Consider the following 11,405-nt stretch of genomic DNA (forward strand, 5'->3'; position numbering starts at 1 on the left):
GAAGAAGAAGAAGAAGAAAGAAGAAGAAGAAGAAGAAAGAAGAACATCTATTTAAGGGAGGCTTCTGGTGTTTAAAAACCTGCAAATACGCACTCATTTTGGTGAAAAAGGTTAATAGAGGGAGAATTCCAGAGCATGTGCTTTGATTGGGATTTTAAGGGTACATTGCTATTCATTTTGAGGTTTCCCTTCTGAAGATTTGAAGCTGAAGGTGTGCTGTTGATGTGTTTTGCTGCTTGGCAACAGTCAACATAAAACCAGCTGGAGAATAATTAAAGTGCATCGTCACACTATCATCAGGTTTCATTATTGTAAAATGAGTCATGCTTTTGAGGTCAGTATTACCTCCTCAGGGTGCATATACGTATTTAAGCCATGAAGGACATTCTCTCACAGTCACACTCACATTGTGAGTTAAATATGCACAGTGGTGAAGATGTGACTGTGAGTTGATATTGTGTTTGCTCACAAACGTTGCAGTTACGTCACAATGTGATTTAGTGGCTGAAGCCAGTGAGACCAGTTTGAATGATGGATATTTCCTCTGCTGTGTGCTGGTTACTTTTTTTTGAGAGTCTGGAATTATTGTGGTAAAGACAGGGAGCCATAATTATGATGTATAGAAATCAGAAAAAAGGGAAACCTAAAAAACTAAATGCACTTGTTATGTTATTCTATGAACTACATATTCTGGCCTAATTACAAAGATTTGCATGTGACCCTCTATTAACTTGGTAGAAGTAAACATGATAAATGAACAATGTCAACTGCTTATTGAATATAATTAAGCTATTATAAGCTTGTCAATGACATTATGATAAGTATCATCCTATTGCCAGGAAACTGGCAAAAGCTTTTGTTATCAGTTAACTTTGTAATGTTTTTCTAAAAATGGATCAAAGTAATTAGCAGCTATTTATTACCTGCTTATCAGGACATAGCAAAATATTATTATTAAATAATGTTGGGGTTTTTCGATGCATTTTCAGTTGAATTGTGGGGAAATTAAGGGGCATTATAATTTTTGTTCAAGTATACTAATTATCACCTATTTAGCATGACATTTTGTACCTTTAAAATTAAGTTTTACTAAATAACATTCTTATAGCTTTTATAAAGGTAATCCAGTCAATACCTACGGGACTTGTGATGATGAATGTATTGTAAAAAAAAAAAAGATATCAGCATGACACTTCCCCAGTTGATTACTTACGTTAAGACAATTATCTTTTGTTTAAAAAGTTTTCTGAAATGATATGTATAAATATGCAAATAATGAATTATCTTATTGAATATGTGTTAATTAGCATACATTTCCAGAACAGAAATCTGAACATTGGAATAAGCCAGGTTTGAAATTATTCTCACACATGCACTTTGTAAAGGCTGTAATCAGCAATCAGACTCCATTATTATTATTTTTATTGTTAGATTTTTACTTCTTGGTAATGAGCATATGTTTGGAGCCTTTATCATCTTGATGTGTCTCGTTCTCCTACGGCGCCACCTGGTGACTATTTGTTCAACAGGTGACACCCGTCCAGGTGTGATTGTTTTACTCGTGCATGATTGCATGCAAGCTTTCAAATAGATTTTAAGATTTTATTCAGTGATTTTAGGACACATTTTTATCTTTATTAACAAAGAATAAAAAGAGTCAAGCCCAAGATGTTTGACTTGACTCTGAGATATTGTGATTACATCATCAGTGCTTTAAACTCCTGGACCATCAGGACTGGACTGTGTTTTCAAGCTTTGTCTTTGGACATCTCTGGAGCTTTGCAACTGTTCTTAACACTTATTTGACTTCAGTTTTTACTTTAGGTCAAAATGTTTCTTGTCAAGTTTCTTGTTGTTTTTGTTTTTCCTGGACTTTGTTTCAAGGTATTTCAATATATTTTATATATTTTGCGAGTTTTTCCATTTTGCTTGTATCTGTCACGACTCAGGGAATAAAGAATTGGACGCAAACGCTAGAAAGCAACATTGCAGCCTATATGAACTGGTAGAGCACCAGTGAAACAGTGTTAACAGGTGAGGAGTCTGGGCTGATAATGAGACGACATACAAAATGTCACTACCTGCAAGACACAAGGACTCTATATTGTTTAGCCTCTTTGTGTTGTTGTTCTGTGTCTCTTTGTAGTCGTTACGCATTTGCTCTGTGGTTTTGTGACACTTTGTTATTGTGTTTTTTGTTATTGGATTTTTTCGTCCTTTTAGTAGTTGTTTTCTGTCTATTTGTAGTGGTTGCTTGTTTCTTTGCAATCATTTTGAGTCCCCTATATCTTTTGTGTCCCCTTTTTGTCTATGTTTTTTCTCTTTTGTAGTTGCTGTGTTTGTCTTTGCAGCTGGTTTGTACTCTTATCTCTTTGTGGTTGTTCCAGTTCATTTCAATGGGTTGCAGGACAGTCAAGCTCCTTCACATCAAACTGGAAACAACATTTCTTTATGGAGCTGGCTTTGTTCATGTTGAAAAAGGAAGGGGGCAAACACAAACTGTTGAAACAAAAGACAAAAAGAAGGCTGGTTTGAATACCATTGCAGATCCAGATCAAAAATACACATAAATACATTTGGCCATACGTGTATATTTGTATTTATGAAGTATATCAAGCTGAAGTACTTGTTGTGGAGGAGGAAAGCTCAATGATGTTCTTGTACCTCCCTGCAGCTGCCAGTAGAAGTCACTGCAAGCTTTATTTTACAGTAAATGTAGACAGGTACGTCACAGGTGAGCAGACAATAAATCTCAGTCAGTTGAGATGTGGATGGGGTTGCGGAAGAATACATAATAAACAAAAGCTTCCTTGTAGATAAATATAACAGAAAAGTCAATTTTAAGGCAGTTTCAGGGGTAAATATGTGTTTTTATGTAGATAACAGTGTTCTCTATCAGTATAACAGTCTCTATCTAAATAAAGTCATTACTATATATTTTTGAATGCAGTTTCCTTTTTAATTCAAATTGCAATTGGTTAAGTTGGTTTATTAAGTGGTTTATATTTTTGGTTTTATGATATTTATTTCTCCACACATGTAATCAAACTCTATTTTAGATGTTTTCATATGTTAAATTGTATCCAACCAAACCCATATTTTTTTTTACTTTCTTTGAAATCAAAGAGATGGAACAACATCATTCCACATGGCAATTTTAGATACGACATATGAAAACAACAATGACTATTGATTTGTAATTCATGAATTTCTACAACTATTGCAAAATATTGAACATATCATTATAATTTAAAACCGCCCAGAACATCATTGGTACCGAATCTTACCCAGCATCAGTGATATTGGTGAGAAGAGGTGCCTGTGAAGAGCTCAGAGGATATTAAAAGACGAAACCAGACACAACCTGTTCACCCTGCTACCGTCTAGAAACAGATACAGAAGTATCAGCTGCAGAACCACCAGACTTCAGAACAGCTTCTTTCCTCAGACTGTAAGACTCCTAAAATCATCCTCCACCCTCCACATATGATGTGTTTTTAGTTTGTTTTTGTTATGGAGGAAAATGGGGCTGCAATCTGCGTTTTGTTGTGCAACCCTGATGTACAATGACAATAAAATAACCTTAAAAGAAAGAGTCAGGTGTGTATCTACTTTTAGATGTTTTTTTTCAGTTTTGTTTGGTGTCTAATTGAGGTTTGGTTATTTTTCATGTTGTTTTTTTGGATTCATTTTGAATTTCAGGCGCAATGTTGATTTCCACATGTGATTTCACCCCCACAATGCATTCTGATTGCACTTCACTACAAGTGGGAAAACTTTATTTAATAGGCAGCTTTTTTCACCCCTCATTACAACGGCACACGTTAGTTTATTGTGTGAAAACTCTCAGATAAGAGATGCAGAATTACATTTTTGGCACCGCATCAGAGGAAACACAAAAACACATCTTGTTGAGGTGAGATGTTAAAAAAAATGCTGTCATTGAAATTATGCATTTTAGTTTTTCTTTCTTTCTTTCTTTCTTTCTTTCTTTCTTTCTTTCTTTCTTTCTTTCTTTCTTTCTTTCTTTCTTTCTTTTTAGTTCATTCACATATAAAGATAATACATATATATTTTTATTATTTACTGAATATTTCTCATAACCCTACAGGCCCACTAGGTGGCGCTGTGATCGACTGCATGCCTGTCACCTGTTGTTAGCATGACTCTGACTCGCCCGCTGGTAGAGAGGACAAACAGGAAGGGTGGAGGTTCTTTGTTTTTGAACTGATGGTAATCTGTATATTTATATAAAAGGCAGTGAAGTGATCAACACCATAACTTCCCTGAAGCTATAAACAGACACAATCTGAGCAATCATGAAGAACATTCTACGCTGGGTGTGTAAAGGTGTGTAGGTGTCTATGTGCATCACCACACACTCAACATAACAGACAAAGTGTGAGTCAATATGTTGGGAGTTCTTTGTATAAGACATTACTAAGTGAGTTAATAAGTTTGATGTTTCTGTTCCTGTCTTCTCGCTGCCATATTTACACTTAATGGAACATTTCCCTCTAAATATAACTTAAAGTCCCCAGAAACTGATCCACGATTATATTCAACAGATGTCACAAGAATTTCGTAGATTTGTTATGCATCTTTAAATTAATACAGGTACGTCACAGGTGAGCAGACAAATATTTCAACATCAGTTGTGACGTGGATGGGGTTGCGGAAGAATACTTAATAAACAAAAGCTTCCTTGTAGATAAATAAAACTGAAAAGTCAATTTTAAGGCAGTTTCAGAAGTAAATATGTGTTTTTACGTAGATAACAGTGTTCTCTATCAGTATAATTGTCACTTACTTGTAAATTAAAATCAAGTCATTGCTATATTTTTAAATAGTTTCCATTTTAATTCAAAATCCACTTGGTAAGTGTTACATTGGTTTATTAGGTGGTTTATGTTCTTTAAGCACATATTTGTTTTTTTTATTCCCCTCCCCAATACATGTAATCAAACTATATTTTAATTGTTTTTGATTTTCCTTCAACCACACCAAAACATTTTAAAACTTTATTTGAAATCAAAGAGATGAAACAACAGAATTTCACATGGCAATTTTAGATACGACATATGAAAACAACAATGACTATTGATTTGTAAAAGGACAGTCATGAATTTCTACTATTGAATAAATATTGAACATATGATTGTAATTTAAAACCACCCAGAACATGATTGGTACCCATCTTACCCAGCATCAGTGATATTGGTGATAAGAGGTGCCTGCGAAGAGCTCAAAGGATATTTAAAGAAAATACCCACCCAGACACAACCTGTTCACCCTGCTACGTCTAGAAACAGTTACAGAAGTATCTTTCGCCTAAAAAACATATGTGTTTTTCTGTGTTTTTGTTATGGAGGAAAATGGGACTGCAATATGCATTTTGTTGTGCAAACCTGATGTACAATGACAATAAAATAACCTTAAATGTGTGTGTATATATCTTTAGACGTTTTTTTTCAGTTTTTTTGGTGTCAAAATTAGGTTGGGTTATCTTTCATGTTGTTTTCTTGGATTCATTGGACATTTCGGGAAACATGTTACACATGTGATTTCTCCCCCACAATGCATTCTGATTGCACTTCACTACAAGTTGGAAAACTTCAATTAATAGACAGATTTTTTCACCCCTCACTACAACGGCACACGTTAGTTTAATGTGTGAAAAAACTCAAATCAGAGATGCAAAATTAATAATTTCTCCGGGTTAATTTAGGATTCAACAAATGAAAAATAACATTTATTCAAAGATCACATTCGTTTTTGATTTTCAGCAATTTGTGCAAGAAAATGGGAAGTGAAACGTAGAATTACAGCTCTATTTTCTAAATAACTACAGTAGGGTTGGGCTCCTGTAAAATGCCTTGAATTATCTTTTCCATAAATGACGACAGAGACTATAAATTAATGACAGGTTCTTCTGTCTGCTGCCTCAGTGATTATTATCTCTGCGACATGAAGGTGGAGGAGGTGGAGCTGCATGTCTCATAACGTCAGAGCTCATGTGAACTGACAGCTGACTTTACTTTGTGTTTTGTTAGGAGAGATTATATTTGTATCAAATAGTCAATTCAAATCAATTACCAGTAATCTTTAGATGACTAGGATTTGTTGACCATATTCATTCAGATGTATATAACTGAGAAGTTTTCATCATAGCAGTGGTTTAAAGTTAAATATACACCTGAAATAGGGTACAAAATACATGGATGTATTTACCAGAACATAACGTACATGAACAGTGTAAACTAGAACATTTCAAAAGACATTTTGACAGTGTGCCTGGTACTTTGTGCACATATGGGGCTTTTATTTTGAAAAAAAGTATGTTCATCCTCAATTACCTGTTAATATACACTGTATAGTATGCCAGAAAAATATTTAGTACATCCCAACACATAGTATAATCAAAGGTCAACGCTTTGATGAAGAAGTAGGTCCCAGTTGAATACATATTGGATGCAACAGTATGTGCTTTGTAAGGGCATACACATACATACACTACTAAAATTTGAGTAAAAGCAATAACTAGAAAGATAATGCATCATAAACAAATCAATAGCATCTAAAACCCAAATGAATCATAAAGAAAAGAAAAACACTGTTACGGCCTCCTTAATGGTCTCGGGGTACACAGGCAGTAACACAACTATTTGAAACAAACCCTTGACACAAGTGGAAACTAAATGAAATGCAGCTGGACCACTCGAGCACAATAAGTAACATTTATTGATAACAAACTGATTAACAGAAATAAACCCAACTAAACTGGAAGCATTGACATCAGGGTCTCTAAGGCCAAAATATTAAACAACCCCCCCACTATCTAGATAATAAGAAACTCAACTTTCCTACAGAAACAAAACAATACTGAGCTCCCCAGCTGATAAGAAAACAGGAGAAAACTGAATCAACAACTTAAATGGCAGAGAACCCGACACAGCTTCCCTGACCCTCCGGTGTGGGTGCTTCAGGCACTGAAGGGGGGCGTGGCAGACCTGAAACTCAGACAGACAGCTCTCCTCCTGAAAGAGGCCAGAGATGAGTCAGGGGCGTAACAAACACATACAAAAGAAAATATAAAACAAATAATTTCATGGTCTACATTCCTAGCGTTACATGACATTCAGCTCTTGCTCTCTGTGGTTTGTATGCCGGTATTGCACATCTGCCAAATGAATGGTTATATTCATCCCATTGTTTAGTGTCAAAAGGTTTTGTTGTAGTAAGTCAGCACATAACACAAAGACAATGACATGAAAACGTCACATAACATCACAGTGTCGTCTGCATAAAGAGAGGATAGTGTTTTCATTTTTACCCAAGAAGAGATGCTGACTCATCTCACAGCAACATGTCAAACATTTATTAAGACGGACAATAAAGTCTCCATTATGTTTCTGTAACTAAAAGAAGGAATGAAGGGTTTTACTCGAATACAAGGCATGCTGGGAAGTATGCTAACTAGCCAATTATTGACCATTGAATAGCATCTAATTAATCACTTTCTATTCTTTTTTATGTATCAGTTAAAGATGATTGTATTGAAAACAATAATTGGAATGACCTGCTCAAAGATGACTATAGTTATAACAGTTGTGTTTACTTATATTTTCTTTGTCTGCCCTGATGTATAAGATCCAAGAACTACAGTCCGTTGTTTGATTTCCTCATTCATTTCCCATACCTGACTGATTCACATCTCCACTATTTTATTCTTTTGTTCTTTGAAAACATAGTAAAAGGAAGAACCAACAGTGGTCTGTAGATCGGTAAATAAAAACAAGCTCATGACCTTTACAAGGCTTCAGTGCTTTGGTATGACTCAGAGTTTATTTTTACGTCCTTTTTAATTCAGTTCATTGACCTGTGTGTTATGTAACGTCCAATTGCCAGAATTAAACTTCTACAGGACAAGATGAGGTGATTAAAAGAGCTCAGGTTGAAGCTCAACCGATGGATAACCCTTTGGAGAACATGATGGAAAATATGACCCAGAAAAATTTAAAACATTGACAACTTTGCACAGAAATTTATTCATTTTTTATTCATAAGAATATAATAAAGACAAATCTTCAGGTACAAAAACTGTGTGTATTTCCCATTTTCCAGTTTTTACACAAAATTGTTGCCTTAGTTACTGTATATTTGTGTTGGAGTTCTGTAGAGTCCAATTCAAGCTGTAATTATTATCAAACCTTCGAGTTTCACAGACACACTGACTGTGAGGGTGTCAGAGGTTGAACCTGTGAAGTAACAGAATATTTACGAGCAACCACATTTTTATGTATACTTACACATTCATGTTGCCATGTTGATTTTATTGCAACCAATGAACAGAAGATACCCTATTTGGACTATGGAGGAGTGACGTAGAGACGACATTTTGCAACTGAAGGCTCACTTCTGATGGTTGAAACCAGCTTTCCAAAATAAATGAGAAAAATAACCCACAACATGACAAAAAACAAAGGAGAAAAAATTACCCCAGTCATAAAAAATGTGTTGTTTGCCACATCATTTTCTTTGTCACTGCATCAAAGGAAACACAAAACACATCTTTTTTTGGTGATATTCAAACTTTACTGTCATTAAAATAATGCATTTTTAATTTGCATTTATTTGAATTTATTTATGAGCGCATTCAGTTATAAAATTAATCTTTTTCTTTTTTAAATATTTTTTTTTCTGAATATTTCTCATAACCCTACAGGCCCACTAGGTGGCGCTGTGATCGACTGCATGCCTGTCACCTGTTGTTAGCATGACTCTGACTCGCCCGCTGGTAGAGAGGACAAACAGGAAGGGTGGAGGTTCTTTGTTTTTGAACTGATGGTAATCTGTATATTTATATAAAAGGCAGTGAAGTGATCAACACCATAACTTCCCTGAAGCTATAAACAGACACAATCTGAGCAATCATGAAGAACATTCTACGCTGGGTGTGTAAAGGTGTGTAGGTGTCTATGTGCATCACCACACACTCAACATAACAGACAAAGTGTGAGTCAATATGTTGGGAGTTCTTTGTATAAGACATTACTAAGTGAGTTTAAAAATAAGTTTGATGTTTCTGTTCCTGAACTCAATTCTGTTGATTACAGTGGAAGCTGCTGTCGTCACAGCTGACGAGAAAATAAAACCAAACTGTGTCTTCTCGCTGCCATATTTACACTTAATGGAACATTTTCCTCTAAATATAACTTAAAGTCCCCAGAAACTGATCCACGATTATATTCAACAGATGTCACAAGAACTTTGTTAATCTTTTATGCATCTTTAAATTAATAGACTTTTCAAAACTACTCTACTTTTAAAAAGGACATTTTTTTTTTTAGAGACTTCATAGGATTTCAGGAATCACTGCAAGAACAACACATACATTTACTGCAGAAGACGTCGGTAAAACCGTAAAGAAAAGTGATGCCAAGAAGTCTTGTGACGAGTTGTCAATGAGAACGTGTTGATACTTTAAATACACACCCATGTGTTTTATACCTTGATTGAATATTTGCACTTCCCACAGCTGTCGAAACTTCTATATATATTTGTGTATTTCTATACAAAATACACATTTGAATCAACCTGGTGAACACATTGTAACTATGTAAAACCGCTGATTTACAGTTTCTGTCGTCAGTCATTTTAAAGTCACACATTACGAGTACAACCATCATATCCACTGATATTTATACGAGACGCCAAAGTTTTTACTTCCTGTTTCATTGCAAAAACAATGCAGGAAATCAAAGCACATGTTGACTTAATATGTTTGTATCTGAGAATTTGTCTCTCATAAATTTTGACTTTCCATTGATTCTTTTTTATTCTCATAAGAACCTCTCTTCTGTCTTTCTTTTCCTATTATGAAATAGTTTTCCATAGAAGTTAAACCAACTATAAGAATATAATAAAGAGAAATCTTCAGGTACAAAAACTGTGTGTATTTCCCATTTTCCAGTTTTTACACAAAATTGTTGCCTTAGTTACTGTATATTTGTGTTGGAGTTCTGTAGAGTCCAATTCAAGCTGTAATTATTATCAAACCTTCGAGTTTCACAGACACACTGACTGTGAGGGTGTCAGAGGTTGAACCTGTGAAGTAACAGAATATTTACGAGCAACCACAGCCATCACAAACCTCACCGACAAAAGAGTATGACTCTTCATCCAGACGTGTTAATAATGGGGTATTACTATTATGTCATGTCTTTGTACGTAAAAATTCATCCTGACCTGTGTGGGAGGTCGTATTATATGTAAAGAAAAAAGCACCAAACCTTCTCCATGTAATCATTTATTGGTACAATATTTGCAGAAAAAAAAGGATCATATCACTCATTTACGATTTACATACTGCTTATAGTGTTTAATTATTACGTAGCTTCATTTCAGCGATCATGCAAATACACTCGGACTAAAACAAAATTAGAAACAAACAAGAGAGAATAAATTAAAGTACAGCAGGAGAATAGAATTCCACTGATTGGCCAAAACAAAACTAAAAATTCTCACTGCATTTCCCTGGAATTTAGGGATTATGTATAAAAACTGTTATGATTCCTGCACTGTTCACCCAGTATGGACCCTCGACCCTTACAGTTGAAAGGTCAGCACTTTAAACTCTTAATAATTGTTTTGTTATCTCAATAAGCCTGTTGGGAGATCATGTGTTGGGTCATGTGTTTGTGAGTGTGTGTGTGTGTGTGTGTGTGTGTGTATCTGTCTGTCCGTCCACAGAAAATCTTGCATATTACTGGACCCGTCAGCTTATTATCTTTTATGCTCATTTATAACTGTATGCTCAAGGAAAAAACTAAAATTTCATTGACTGTTTGATCGTCTTTGACTGCTGGCTCCTCACTCCTCTTGACTGGCAGGTTTGTGTCGCAAGTGATTAACAACTGCTTCAGTAGCCGGAGGGCTGAAAACAAGCCCTACTCAGTCTTTTGTAGGGACATTTTTTTTTACTGTTGTCATGGCTAAAAAAACCCTGACATTCATAGAACATGTCTCATTTTGAAGATTACTTTCTTACTTAATACTGTATGTTAGGATCCACTTTGGTTAGGCACGAAACCAGATTAATACATTCCTGCTTTTGTTATCTCTGCAGCCATCTTGACCTTGAAGAAGCCAGAGAAGGGAGTATTATGAGACATTCAAAAGAGATTCAAGAGACATCCAAAGACCCAACAAACCTCTACTACATAAAAGCAAAACACAATGACTTTATAGTTGTTAAGCCTCTTTTGTTCATGTTTCTCTCTGTGCCAATTTTGTGTCTCTTTGTAGTCATTTAGTGTCTTTTTGTTTTTGCTTTGTGTCTCTTTGTAGTTCTTTTTTTCTTTTGTAGTTGCTTTGTGTCCCTTTGTAGTTCTTTTTTTGTCTTT

This window comes from Anoplopoma fimbria, chromosome 10 (genome assembly GCF_027596085.1).
Source record: "Anoplopoma fimbria isolate UVic2021 breed Golden Eagle Sablefish chromosome 10, Afim_UVic_2022, whole genome shotgun sequence".
Lineage (NCBI taxonomy): Eukaryota > Metazoa > Chordata > Actinopteri > Perciformes > Anoplopomatidae > Anoplopoma > Anoplopoma fimbria.